Genomic DNA, 15,061 nt, shown 5'->3' with positions numbered 1-15,061 from the left:
AGAAATTATGGAAGGCAAGAAGGAGAGAAATCCAAATCTCTACTGAGAAAAGGACTGGCAGCATAGGATGGAATAGGATTCACTTGGAAAAGTTAGGGGGAGAACATTCTATATCTAGAATGTTCCATGTAAGAAATAAGGGAGGAAAGGAGCTTGGCATCTTCAAGGGAATCAACTCCTGTGTGCATCTGAGGCTGGGAACAATGACAAGCAGCCCCAGCCTGTGCTTTGGGACACTGTGCAGAGGAAGAAACACACAGCCTCGGGGCAAGAGTATGGGGAAGACCTGGGAACTTCACTCACACAATCATACAGGAGTTCCCTGAAGTTCAAGGGCAAGACCTCTTCCTCAAAGGTTGAAACAACCCTCCAGAGATGGGCACCTTCGTCCTTTCCAAGCTCTAGAAGCCAGGGAGGAACTGCAAGGAAACACTCTCATCACTGTTTAACAGAGAGGGAAACTGAGGCTCATTAGTGATTAGTCATCTACTCAATGTCTTAGAATAAGCCAGCAACCAAGCCAATGGAGTATTCCAGACGCCCGGGTGTGGAGGGGTCCTTAAGAGGTCACCTGCTCCACCTCTTGCCCCAGGCAGGCTGGATCCCAACAAATGGGGCTTTTGACTATGTCCAGCCATGTCAGGAAGCTTTTCTGGTTTCACAGCTAGTGCCGAATATTAACTGAATTTATATCTAGCCTGAGTCCTTCCTTCTGTGCTTTAAACTCACAATGTCTATGGGTTATAGACAAGATAGAGTAATAGCACAGCCCGTTCTCTACTTGATGGTCCTTCCCCATCTTCTGATTTCTCTTCTTCAGGTTCAGCCTCAACAGTTTCTTTCTCTCCCAAACCCAAACCTTCCATGGCTGATGTGGCACACATGGTAGGTATGCCATATGCATCAAATAAGTGGATGAATGGTGATTAAATGAACAGATAATTTCCAGACAATTCATTTACCTCCATGAGTAGCTAGAACCCCTCTCTACCCAGCATGCCTAACTTCATGAAAAAACATGTAGCCAGTATTCAGGGTGATATTCTTTGGCTACATTGTTACTTTAAAAACATGGAAGAATTCTAACAACAACAGATGCTGGAGGGGATGTGGACAGAAGGGAACCTTACTTCATTGTTGGTGGGAATGTAAACTTGTTCAACCACTTTGGAAAGCAGTATGGAGGTTCCTCAAAAGACTTCACATAGAACTCCCCTATGACCCAGCAATCCCACTTTTGGGCATTTGCCCAAATGTTTACAAACAAGACCACACTAAAGCTACCAGCACACCTATGTTTATTGCAGCATTATTTACTATAGCTAAGATATGGAACCAACCCAGATGCCCCTCAGCAGATAAATGGATCAAGAAAATGTGGTATATATACACAATGGAATTCTATGCCTCCATCAGAAAGAATGACATTGCCCCATTTGTTAGGAAATGGAAAAACTTGGAAAAAATTATATTAAGTGAAGTAAGCCAGGCCTAAAGAAACATAGGTCCCATGGTTTCCCTTATTTGCAATATCTAGTATATGTGTGAGTCAAGCGGAAAAGGTCAGATAATGTGATGTCAGGAAAATGAACCCTTAGATATGTATTTTAATGTTTTTTTTCTTTCATGCATTTGTTTCTAACGCATTTGTAAGATTATTTCTTTGTTGCTTTGTATGTCCCTCCCCCACAGTATAACCCCTGCTTTCACTATATTTGATGTCAGTGTAACTTGTGGAGGAGATGGGGAAAAACAAGTCGTTTAAGGATACAGGTGGACCTGTTGCAACAATGAGAAGTACAAGTTGTCATGTCCAAAACGAGCTTTACAACGTCCGTGGGGGGGGTGGGGTGGAGGGGGGGGAGGGGAAGGATTGGGATTGGGATTGGGATAGGGAGGGGGAGGCAAAGGAGGAGGCAGCAATGCTTGGTAAGAAATGTATGCATTATCCTGCCCATGTAATTGTAACCCCTCTGTACAGTATGTTCACAAATAAAATTAAATTAAATTAAAAAAAGAATTATTAATAAATGTAAAAAGATGGAAACTACCCAAAAAAACATGGAATATTATCTCCTCATCTAGCCTTCCACACATGAAATACACATATATTTGAATGTTCCTAATGCAAGCACCAGTACCCATAAGAAAACTCAGACCCATCTCTGCTAAGATATTTGGTATACAGGGTAACTTCTGCTGACAACCAAGACTTTACTTAGTTCCCTGGGCCATCTTGTTATCTTCACCCCTGTGGTGCTCATTAGGAAAAGGACTGAGTCCTTCACACCGAGTCATTATCTCTGCATACTGTGGGGGCATGCATTGTACCAAATGTAGATGTGTGTGTGTGTGTGTGTGTAAGTGTTGGTACTGTGGTTTTAACTCAGGGCCTCATGCTCTTGCTTGGCTTTTTTGTTCAAGCTGGTGATCTACCACTTGAGCTACACCTTCACTTCTGGCTTTTTGCTGCTTAATGAAAGTTCTATGAATTTTTCTGCATAGGCTGGCTTCAATCCACGATCCTTAGATCTCATCCACCTGAGCAACTAGGATTATAGACATAAGCCAACAGCACCTGGCTTAGATGTATTTTTAAATCTGGTGCTCACAACCACCCTATCAGTGGAAGAAGAAGCAGAACCTAGGAGGAGGGTTCTGGCTAGTAAACGGCTCAGACCCTGCTCTGCCTGACTATTGAGGCCATTCCTTCACCTACTCTGGCTGCCCTGACTTTCCCTAGGCCTAGTGGCCTTGAATGTCCCACAGCTCCTGCCCCACCCACCTCAGCATGCCTAACCCCATCTAGGTAAGAACATTTGGTTGCAAAGGGGGGCAGGTGTTCGTGTCCAGCAGCTTGTCTTTGTTCAAACTGGTTCCTTTTCTGTTGTTTCCTTTTCTCCTAATCTCAGATTGAAGACCTATTATTTCCAAGCCAGGAAAAAAGAACAAGGGGAAAAAAGGGAGCTCTGTTCCAGGAACTGGCACATCTCTCTCTGAGCTGCCCGCTTCTTATTTCTTTGACACTTGGACAAGTCCAGCCGTGCCTGGCCCCCAAATTTGGCAGGACCATTGGTCACAGAACCTTTTTAAGGTCCTCTCCTGTACCTCCAGATCAAGGTTAGAGTGAGAGAATGAGGAATTATGGGGGGGAAAAAGCAGACCCAGGAAAGGTCCTGGAAAATAATAATAAATTCTAGTACCCAGCCTGGCCCCTATAATGTGTGCCTTACTTTCTATGGTCCTAGGTACTCTCTTTCTGACCTAGAGAAGAGACCTCAGGGAGAATGTGGTGGTTAGTCTCTGTCTCTTCTCTCTCTCCCTCTCTCTCTCACACACACACACACACACAATCACAGCCTGTCATAAACACACTGTCCAGCTTGTGTGTTTCTCAGTCTCATTCACAGAGGCCTCAAGGACACAAACCCCCTGAAGCAAAGACATAATCATGAGCACATGCACTCACAATCACATGTTTCCAAACACTGCAAAACATACCCTTTCTCATAGGCACAAACATTATCACATGCACGCTCAAGGAGTGTGTGGCTGGATTTCTGGGAAGAAGCATCTGTTGACAGGCCCAATGAACAAAGGATGCTGAGTGTTAGGGTCCCCCTAAAAAAGCGGTTTAACAAAGCTCACTGGGCATCTTACTTCAGGGCCCCCTGCTCCACTCAGTCTCTGCAATTAATGAGTTTATTGAGTCCTGTCTAGTCCAGGGAGGAGGTTAGGTCCTTCCCAACTCTTCCCATGGCCCCTGCTCTGACGTACAGTCTGCTCTGCCCTGAGTCACAGGAGGCTAAGCTTGTGTCAGGTGAGATGGATTGTGTCCAATTGTCTCCACAGAGTCTCCCTGGGACAGAGTAGGGTTTCTGGCCTTAAGCCATCAGGAGACTCTAACCTGGGGCTGGCATCCATTCTCCCAGCTGAAGGGGAAACAAAGGTGCCTTGATACAAGGGCAACTAGAATCGTTGGTGGCAGTAGACACGTCAGCACTACCTCAGAGAGGGAACTCTGCCACTACCCTGTTAACCCCACATGGTCAGGCTGGCAGCTAGAGAGCTAGATAGCTGCTTACCCAGACCCACCCAGCAACCTGCCCCTCCCCTGGGCACTGGTTAGCACATGCTTCCCTCTTGGACCTCCAGGAGCCTCATGAGTAGCCTGGGGTTGGTGGGTGGGGGTGATGGGGATGAGTTGGGGAAGGCAGGAGTATCTGGGTGGCTCACTATGACCCATCTTGTCAGGAAGAGATCACTCCAACTCCCTCAAGTTTATCCAAACCAAAGCCACAGAATGTAACAGCACCCCACACTAGTTTGCATTCTGTAGTTCCAAAGCACACCAAAGAGAATGAAGTCTTCTCAGATAGAGGTGGTGGCGGCAGCAGCTCCAGCTATAGCTTTGAGGATACCTCATGTCAATATTGTTGATGCTCAATATAAAATGGGGGGCTGAAGATTCACCCAGATAGGCTCCTGGACAGAAGGACTGTCACCTCTGCCTATAGCTCCTGGTCCTGCCAAAAGCTTCTCCAAGGAACTATGCTCTTTCTCTGCCCAAGCCAATAGAGCTCATTACCTCAGACTACACAGTGGTAAAAGGAAAAGCTGTGAGGAAAGCTCCTGCCAAGGTCAGGATATGAACTGAGGTACAGCAAGCAGAGATATGAATATGGGGACTCAAGGCTTGTGCAAAGACAGATGTGTGCTAGCCATAAGACAAGAGTGTCCAGGGACAAGACCCCACCCAGTGTTTTGTCACATCATCCTTTACAGCTTAGTCTCTTCCTTTCTTGGACTTTTCAGTTTGTAATTAATTATGCCCTCATATTTGCATATGTCTTTCTTTCCTCCACTAGCCTATCAGCTCCATTAGTTTAGGGAGCATGTTTATCTCATTTGCTACTGGAGTCCCGGCATCAGTGCAGTGTTTGGCACATAGGAGGGACTGGGCAATATTTGTCGAATGAATGAAAGGTCACCGGTTATAGAACCCTGTACACTGTGCTCTATTACCCCCAGAAACACAGGAGTGACACACTGAAAGACCTAGAGAACCCAGGTCAGAAACGGCAGGAAATTCTTCAAGAAAGAACACTTCCCCTTCCCTGCTCTGCTGTCTTCCATCCACTGCGTTCTGCTTCACAGATCTATCCTGAGCTCTCATTATGTGACAAGGAATAGATATCTCCATGAAGTAAACAGATTGGTTCACTCCCTCGAGAAGATGCCCATTTGGAAAGGAAGGCCTATCAACAAACACCTGGGACTCAAACTGACCAATAATCACTAGAAGGGTAAGGCCATACAACATCTTGGGAAGTCTTCCTGGGACTGGGGCATCTAAGATAAGCTCTAAGGGACAGTATGAATTAGTCATCAAAATAGAAGTAGAAAAGAAGGAAGAGAACCAGGTTTCTTAAAAGTGAGATACTAACAATTAAAGAGCATGTTGCCTAACTAATGAGAGAAGGAGGAAGTCCAGAGTGGCCAGAGCAGGTGAGGAAATGCTGAGGGGGACTGGGGCAGGCAGAGGCCCCAGAACACTGTGCTGAGCCAGCCATTGAAGGGCTATGAGCAGAAACAGAGCTAGGCCGATGAGTCCAAAACTGTCCCCTGTGGCAGGAAAAGATGGGCCACTTGCTATGGCAGAAAGCAAGTGACCCTTCATCTCTAATGCAGGGGAAGGATATGGGAAATACTCCACAGAGGCTGGGAAGAGACAGGAATGGGGTAATGACCCCAGTCATCCCCAGTGGTTTGAGGATAACCCGCTTACCCTCCACCCAGTGGGTGTTATCTATCCAACTCAGGCCATACTGCATGGCCAACCATGTAACAAGAATGCATGGAGAGGAAAAGGAGGAAAGGGCAATGGTGGGGCTGAGAAATGAAAGAACTAGACAAGCCAGGGAGAATCAACCTCATCCCTCAATTCCAAGGATCTTCATTCCAGGATCATATCTATTTTCTCTTATTTCCTGTTCAATCCTGGCACAAGGCAGGTACCCAGAAAATGTTCTTCCTGGGCAGACAGGATGCAGAATACAAATCCATTTCCCATCTTCATCTTCCTAATTAAAACCATGTTCCTTTTCCTTCGCTCCAAACTCTGCAACTCCCTAAATATGGCAAGAAGTAACCAAATTCCTTTGCCTTCAGTTCAGAGAGCAAAAGTTGATAGCACACACTGCTGTGGGCCCAGAGAAGGGCAGTTAGTGACCAGTAAAGAGAGAAGAAGAGACACTTGTAAAGTGAGGCTAGTCATCTCAGGCTGGGACAAAGAAGGCCTGAGCACTGTTCAGAGCTGTGCATGTAGTTTTGGAACCTCATTCAACCTGGGCCTTGATTTCTTCCTTATAAAAGGAGAACAAGATCACTCAGGCCCTTTCCAGGAGATAAGGGCCTGCCAGTTCCCAAGGCCTCTGAAGAGATGGCTTCTGCTTTTCTGGAGGACATTGGTAGCCCTGTGCCTGGCCTTTCTCTCTTGTAGCCCTTTCCCAATGACATATCAGATTTGGTCCCAGAATCACACGTGCATAGACCATCTGAACAAAATCCAAAAGGAAAAGGACTCCACGGTGGGGCCCTGCCCTGAGAGGGCCTCATGCAGAGATGCAGAGGGTGAACAGAGCAGGATTTGAACAACCTCCCCACAGAAAGGAGGCCTACAGACCTTGAATTTTTGTCTTCGCCTGCTAGCTGGCCCAGGGCTGGCTTGATTCCAATTGTGTGAGGGAAAGACCCTGGTAGAAAGGTTCATGCTAAAAGGTGAGGGCCAGAGAAACAGCAGTAGCCTCCTTCCAAGATCTGCAGGGGTTTGGAAGGAGGAAGAAAGGCTAGGAGGGCAGGAAAGCTGACGTACCAATCAGCTGTCTATCCCAGGGAGACCTTCATCCAACTTTATTCACTTTGGGCCTGTTCCTGTCAAGTTGTCTACATACTGCTCTCAAGAGGCACATGGCAAAATCTCTGACAGGCAGGACAGGATTCAGACGACCGGTTCGTCAAGAGCCTGATTCCATCCCTGCCACAAAGCAACAGTGGCTTCAGTTAGCCCTTGCTAGGGAGGAAGCAAGAACCACCTACTAGCCTGTAAAGCCTGGTAGGCTTTCCTGCCAGGAGGAGGGGCTCCCAGGAGGAGAGCTGGAGCTTATATATAGCCTGCCCTGCCACCTGGTGGGGTGAGAGTGAAGTGCTGGAGACCAAGCTTGAGTAGGAAATGGCCTGCCACCTGGTGGCAATTTAAATCAGAGGGTTCTGGAGCTCACAATCAGCTCCAGAGCGATGACCTGATGGTATCTGTTCTAGGTGAAAATAAGAAGGATCTAGCATTCTAGAGCTTGATTCTAGTCCTTAAGGACTCACAGTTCCTTGGGAGGAACTGAGACAATACAATTGCCTATGTTAAGTCATGTGTGATTCACCTATCCACAGCCACACATCTATTCTACCAAGTACCTGGAAGGATTTGTTATATGTAAGGTGCTGTATCATGAGGGGGAAAAAGTTACCAGACTTGATCCTATCCCTCAGAGAGCTAAAGCTTGATCCTTATCCGAATCAATCTCTCCCCTCTCTCCTCTTTATCAAGGACTTTCACACATATCATCTCCCTTAATCTTTACAAAATGTAGAGAAGTATATGTCATTATTCTCACCTTACACATGAAAACATTCAAGACGTGAGGTTAAATAATGACTTGCCACAATCTCACAGCTGCTAATAGCAGAGCCTAAATATAAACTCAGGGCTTCTCTTTTCCTTACTTCTTTCCTTCCCTCCTTTCCCTTCCTTTTCTTCTCCTTTCCTCCTTCTCTCATTCTTCCTCCTTCTAGTCCCTTCTTCCCTCCCTTTCTCCTTTCCTTTTTTATGCTACTGTGGATTAAACTCAGGACTCCCTCTTATGTTCTGCTTAGCTACCCTCCCCTCCACACACACATACTCCTTTTGCTTTTAGGATTTTTTTCTCTCCCTAGAAAGAGTCTTGGGATAATTTTTCCAAGGCTAGTCTCAAACCTTAATCCTCTCTATTGCCTGATATATGTCAGGCACTGTGACAACAAAAATGATTGAGAAGTGATCAGCCATAGCCAGGTGAAGGACAACAAAAACTCTAATAATTACACAAAGGGTACTGGGCAGGGTTAAGGTACAACACAGCACAAAAGAATAGCTACAATTTTAATAATGATGAAAATCAACATTTTAGAGTGTTTACTATATGTGAATGCTCAGTGTTATTATGAGTAAACTAATTTAAATCCCTAAGAGGTATTTAGCGTTTAGTAGTTAGCCTCCAGCCTCTAGCCCCATCCCCAGATAATGTATATTGACCGTTGGCTGCATTACTTCTCAAACTGGAAGGACAAAAGGAAATGTTGAGTAATTTTAAATCCTTTTGGAATCAGTTCCAAATATCAAATTAACATGTCAAACTAAATAATATTGCAAACTTTATGTGCCATCAAAATAATAATAAATAACAAAACATAACAATATAAGTAATATCAATAAAAAAAATCTAACCTGGGATGGAGGTGTGGCTCAACTGGTAAAACAAAATCCTTGAGTGAAAAAGCCAACCAAGAGCATGAGACCTTGAATTCAAGCTCCAGTTCTGGCACCCCCCCAAAAAACAAACAAACAAAACCCAAATTCAAACAACCAAAAATAACCTCATTTTACTATTTGCCAGGCACTGTGACCCTCACTTTACAAGTACAATTTTTATCTAATTGTTCTGTCAAAACTTCAAAGCCAATACTAATACTCTTTAAACACCCTACAGGGACACACACACACACACACACACACACACACACAAAGAGGTGTCTTAACGTTCTCCTCTGTCTCTAATTCACGTCATAAGATAATGGTTTTATATCACAAGAGGACTAAGACAACTATAAAATAGAACATTCTGAGAACATGATGATCCAAAACGCTGGAATAAAATATCAACCAAGACTGTGATGTCTCCTTGTATGGGAGACTTCACAACCAGCATGTATTTCCATTTGCTCCAGTATGAAAAGAGAGCAGTGGGGGAACAGGTTTGGACACAGTTTGGACAGTGAGAGATGGCAGTGTCCTGAGTAGGATGTGTAAAACCTTGCTTCTTAGCACAAAACTTTATCCAACATGGCTCGCTTCAGACTTGACAATGAGCCTGGTCCTCACTGAATTTTTGGGGACACATTCAAAAGCACTGCAGCAATTATTTGGAAGGACTACATTTGTACTGTGTAACTCCAAGGGCAGACAAAAAGATAAAGAGATGGTGTCTTTTTAATTTTTTTTTCTCCCTGGGGATTGTGAAGGTTAATGAATGCCCATTCTTCCTGAAAGGGGCTGCCATTCTGGAGTCCATTGTATTTGCTCAACCTCAGGCTCTCTAACATAGACGAGAAATTGATTTAGCCCTGGCTTTGGGCCACACTGAAGACCACACCAGATGCCTTCATCTACTCCAGAGACTAAGCTGTGACATTTATAGGCCTTTTAGGGTTCCCTTAAAGCTCCTGGATTAGCACCAAATTTCACCCAAACACCTACTTCCTCGGTGCTCATTTGCCTGCCTCAGAATTGATTCATGCCCCCACTTTTCACTATCCTGGCATTGGGATAGGGCAAGAACTAGGTGGGCATTTGATTCATAACATACATATCCTTAGGAGGCAGCTAACAAGGGCCTGACTATGCTGCCCACCTTTCTCTAAACTCCTTTTACAGCGACAGGGAATGACAGGGAGGAGCCACAGCCCAGAACCAGAGGATAGTAAATGGCCTCAAATTAGGTCAAACCTGCCCTTGGCACAAACACACAGAAGGAGAAACCAGAAGAGAGCTCGTTTGCCTTCCAGAGACAAAATCAACATATAAAACCATCAACAACTCTTACGTACATGAACAATACACAATAGAAAATATAAAAAAATATGATACCATTAAGGATGCCAATAAAAACATGAAAGATAGGAATAATATTGCTCTACTAAATGCTCTAAGCTCTATGAAAGGAAACAAAAAGACATACTGGGCAGAAAAACGAATAACTTTACAACAGAAATTTTTTCTCAAGCTAACCTCTAAATGTAACACTATACTGAGAGAAATCTCAAGGGCATAACTGATTCACAAATTCATCTAGAAGAATAAACATAAGAGAATAGCCAAGAAAAATGTTGATAAAGAAAAGCTGGACACTGAGAAATGTGGCTTAGTGGTAGAGCACTTGCCTGGCATCTGTGAGGACCCTGGTTCTTCCCCAGCATGACCAAAACCAGAGTCTCTAGCAGAGGTGGCAGTGTACATATGTAGTTCCCTATACCAGGGAAACTGAGGCAGAAGGATCACTTGAGTCTAAGTTTGTGGCCAGCCTGGACAGCATACTGAGACCCAGTTCCAAAAGATAAAGTGAATAGATCCATCAGTGGAATGAGGTATTAAACAGAGAAACAAAAAAAAAAAGACAAAAAGAAACAATCAGAAGTATTTAACAAAGGCTTCATTAACAGTGACAGTGTTTATATAAAATGTAATATAATAGATCCGTATAGGATGTTAAGTGACATTTCATATTACAAAAAAAAAACATGAGTTATCTAATAATGTTACTGGAGCAAGAAGTTAACTACTGAAAGGCCAGACCTGCAATACATAAAAATAAATTGTTCATAGTTAAAAGACTTAAATATAACAATAGAACATTTAATTGGCTGCTTCTGTAACATAGGGATAGAAAAGTTTGTCTAAATATAAAAAGGTAAGCCAAAACAAAATATTGATCTGATTACTGCATTAAAAATAAATATTTAGCCAGGCACTGGTGGTTCATGCTTATAATCTTAGCTATTCAGGAGCATGAGATCTGAGGATTATTGTCCAAAGCCAGCCGGGGCAGAAGAGTCCTTGTGAGACTATCTCCAATTAGCCACTCAAAAATCAGAAGTGGTGCTGTGGCTCAAAGTGGTAGAGCACTAGCCTTGAGTAAAAGAGTTTAGGGACAGAGACCAGGCCTTGAGTTCAAGCCCCACAACCAACAACAACCACCACCACCACCAAATCTATGCTATAGGATATTACAAAACGAACAGTAAGCTGTAAAAGCTACATACAGCATTTATGAAAATAACTGTTAACAGCTTTGCTTTGTGAACAAATTTGTGAAATGATAACAAAGACAAATAAAAGTGGGTGAAAACATAAAAGAAATGTAAAATGCTAATCAGCAGGCATATTAAAGTGTTCAACCTAAATAATAATCAAAGTAAATTAAGATGAAATAACATTTTGTGTTTCAGACTCGTAAAAGTGAGAAGGTGGTAGGGTTGGAAGAAATTAGCGCTCATTGCCTGGAGGTGAAGGGTAAATTGATACCATCTATTTGAACTGTAATTTAGCAATAAGTATCAAAGGCTTTCAAATAAGCATGCCTTTAGTTCCTGTAATTCCATCTGGAAATTCTTCCTAAAGAAATAACAACATCCAGTACAACAAAAATCAAAAGGAAAAGAAACTAAATGTGTAATACTAAATAACTGAGAATTTACAGATATAGTCATACAATGAAATGCCATATGACCTTTTAAAATGATGGGATAAAAATCCAGCCATTATCAATCACAGAAAGATGTTCCGTGTGTGTGTGTGTGTCTTGCACTCAGGGCCTGGGTGCTGCCCCTGAACATTCTCTGCTTAAGACTAGTGCTCTGCCACTAGAACCACAGCTCTACTTCTGGCTTTTTGGTAGTTTATTTCCTGCCTAGACTGGCTTTGTACCATGATCCTCAAATTTCAGCTACCTGAGTTGCTAGGATTATAGGTGTGAGCCACTGGCACCTGGCTTACACATGTTTTTTTTTTTTTAATGAAAAAAAAAGAGCAGATATAATAGATATAGAATAATCTTTTTATAATTATTATTATTGGTAGTGGAGTTTGAACTCAGGGCTTACAAGTGGGCCATACCTACAGTCCTTTTATATTTAGTTTTATTTTCAGATAGGGTCTTGTGATTTTGCCTGCATTGGCCTTGGGGAGTAATTCTACCACCTCCACCTCCCAACTAACTAGAGGCATGTATCACGATACCTGCAGCTTCCTAACGTTTTGCCCCGTGGCTGGTCTCAAACCTTGATCCTCTTCTCTTGACCTTCCAAGTAGCTGCTATTGTGTACCACTATGTCTAGTTTACAACCCCATTTTGAAACCAATTTTTTTTAATGTTTATATAAACCTGTAGCAAAAGGTGTGGACATTTTTACTACGAAATGTTTAAAATTTTTGCTGCTAGATGATGAGATGATGAGTTCTTGCCTCTCTCTCTCTGTCTCTCTCTTTTTTGTCAGTCGTGGGGCCTGAACTCTGGGCCTGGCCTGTCCCTCAGCTCTTCAGCTCAAGGCTAGCGCTCTACTATTTGAGCCACAGCACCACTTCCAGCTTTTTCTGCTTATGTGGTGCTGAGGAATCAAACCTAGGGCCTCATGCATGCAAGGCAAGCACTCTACCACTGAGCCACCTTTCCAGCCCCTTGTTCTTTTCTTTTGATCATCCTTTTTCTAACTTGCCTATACTATTATATAATTTTTAAACTTTAAAAAAAAGTAGGAGCTACTTGCAACTCCTAGATATCCAGTTGTCCCAGCCTTGTTTGCTCTGAGATCTAAAAAGTCTTCAAAATGATCCCATGGTTTAGAAATGTATATCCCTTTAATTCCTTAGTAGTTTCATTCCAGTTCCTTACTTGGTTCTTTCACCCAGAAAATCTGTTGCAACATGACAAGGGGTCCAAGCTTGTCTTCCTTCCCTTTCTCTTGCTCCAGGAAAGAATATGAGTCCCTGGCTAAATGGGGAATGCTGGAGAGTGGTAGGGTACTTGCTGTCACATAGAGATGGCGTGAGTGCCCAAAAGTTTACGTGCTGGGAGGAAGCTCAGACCCCAGTGTTGCAATGAAGTTTAGGTGGAAAGATCATGAGGAGCTGGGACCTAGCAGAAGGTGATCAGGTCACCTGTCAGGGCCCAGCCCTGAGAAGAGATTAATTCAGCGCTCATGGGACCCTTGTTAGTTCTGGACAGTGAATTATGAAAGAGCAGGACTGGACCTTCTTCCTTACTTTCTGGCCTTCTGTCTTACCATTGGCTATTTCTCTTTTCCTTCCCTCTCTCCTTCCTTCCTTCCTCAGAATTTCACTGAGTAGACAAGACTTGTCTCAAACATAGAATCCTCCCTCCTTAGCGTCCTGAGTGCTGAGATTACAGGTACAAGCCACCATACCCCTCTTGAGTATGCTCCCACCACGATGCCCTCTGCCACATTATAATGTGGGCCTTCAGAGAACGTTGGTGCCATGCTCTTAGATTTCCAAAGCTGTAGGCTGAGCTTCTTTCCTATGAGCCTTAGATACAGAGGATAGCTTGCAATTGCAATTTGCTCCTGTTTTTGTTGTTGTTGTTGTTGCTGCTGCTGACACTTTGAGCCAGGGGAAGGAGACAAGGTTCTGGGCTAGGAAAGATAGGCACGTGGAAAAGTCACTGATATGAATCTAAGTATCACGAGCTGCCATCTAGACAATGAAATGCACATGGTGGGTCATAGGACCAAGCATACAGATAGAAAATCACACTAGAGTAATAATGATACATTTCCCCCCCCCCTGCAATTTAGAAACGAAATCACTTTTTAAAAAAAATTCTAGCCTCCATACCTCCCTAGCTGTAATCGGCCCTGACTTCTTTTCCCTGTGGACCCCAGAAAACAGCTAAGCCTCCTCCCTGATCTCAGGACTGGGACTGGACATAGTCTCAAGTGTCACTTGGGCTGCTTCTGCCTTTAGGGTCCTCCACTTCCAGTCCATAGCTTTAGGACACTTCCTCCCTAAACCCAGAGGAGGACAGGCGGCCGGTAAGATGCTACGAGTGCTCTCTAGATGTGGAAAACCCATTTCCTGGTCTGTATGTGGGCCGCGGCCACGGTGAGGGCCGGCCGCCAGCCCGCCTCTGGAAAAGAGGTTTTGTGACTACTGATACACGAGTGCCTCATGTGTGTTATAAACGTCTACTCGCCGTGTGCACCACATGTGTCCGACTGTCCAGGCCACCCCCAGTAATGTCCCTGGCGCCTCCGCATTCTTGAATCGCTTACAATCACTCAGCCAACTCCAGACTCTAGACAGCAAAGGATTTGGAATGAAAATCAAGTCCAGTTTTTGTGCTGCCATGACTTCGGGTGAAAGAGTGAGGAAAAACAAATCTAACCAACCAACCGAACAACAAACAACAACAAAAACAGTCCAGACACCTTTACCAGCTCCATGAGCACTCAGATCAGACAGCTCTGTCCCTATGACACCTGTCCCCAGGGTCTGACCGGCTCCAATGAGAACTTCCTGCTGGAAGAGTGGGCTGAGCTGTGTGGCTCAGCCAGGCCGAGGCCTCCCCCTCACTCAGGTCCTCTTATCCTGCAGGACCTGGACTTACCATATCTTCCCGAACTTGTATCCAGCACCCCAGCTTTACTGGGTACCTAGTACTAAGCCAGAAAGGGCAGACACAAGGCCAGGTGACAAGTCTGGAAGGTACCCTTCTGAGAACACTGGGACAATCCAGCTCACTTCATTAGATGGGTGGGTGGCCTTCTGGAATTCTCGGGCCATCTGGAGAATATCAGCAGCACCATGGCAAGCTGAATAGGGCAGTCAGGGCTGGGCTGGGACTGTCCTGCCAAGATCATGGGCCTTCTCTGCAGCTGGCAGAGATCTGTGAGACCTGACCCACAGATCTTTACCTTGGTCCATGGGAAATAAGCCCTGAGTGTGAATCCTAGGGCTGAATGGCCTCCCAGACAGGACTGTTCTCCAACAACTTGGGACTTTAATAGAAGTGGTCAGAGTCAAAGAAAGAATAATTTTCAGAGCTGGAATTAAAATTGTCCTATTATTCAAATGGGTTTTAAAACTATCTGCCATTTATTGAGCATTTATTATGGGTTCAATTAAAACATGAAACAAATCCTTAGGACACCCCCATGGGTGGCATCCTTGAGTTTT

At 44.2% G+C, this 15,061-nt stretch overlaps 1 protein-coding gene across 1 annotated transcript in view; it reads right to left on the bottom strand.

Moving 5' to 3' along the window:
- The window catches only part of Nrg2 (neuregulin 2), a 199,703-nt gene that overhangs the window by 110,403 nt on the left and 74,239 nt on the right, over nucleotides 1–15,061 (bottom strand). The gene's annotated exons all lie outside the window — the stretch shown is intronic.

This window comes from Dipodomys ordii, unplaced genomic scaffold, assembly GCF_000151885.1.
Source record: "Dipodomys ordii isolate 6190 unplaced genomic scaffold, Dord_2.0 Scaffold50, whole genome shotgun sequence".
Taxonomy (NCBI): domain Eukaryota; kingdom Metazoa; phylum Chordata; class Mammalia; order Rodentia; family Heteromyidae; genus Dipodomys; species Dipodomys ordii.
The sequence above is the reverse complement of the archived record's forward strand: the minus strand, read 5'-3'. Positions and strand labels throughout refer to the sequence as shown.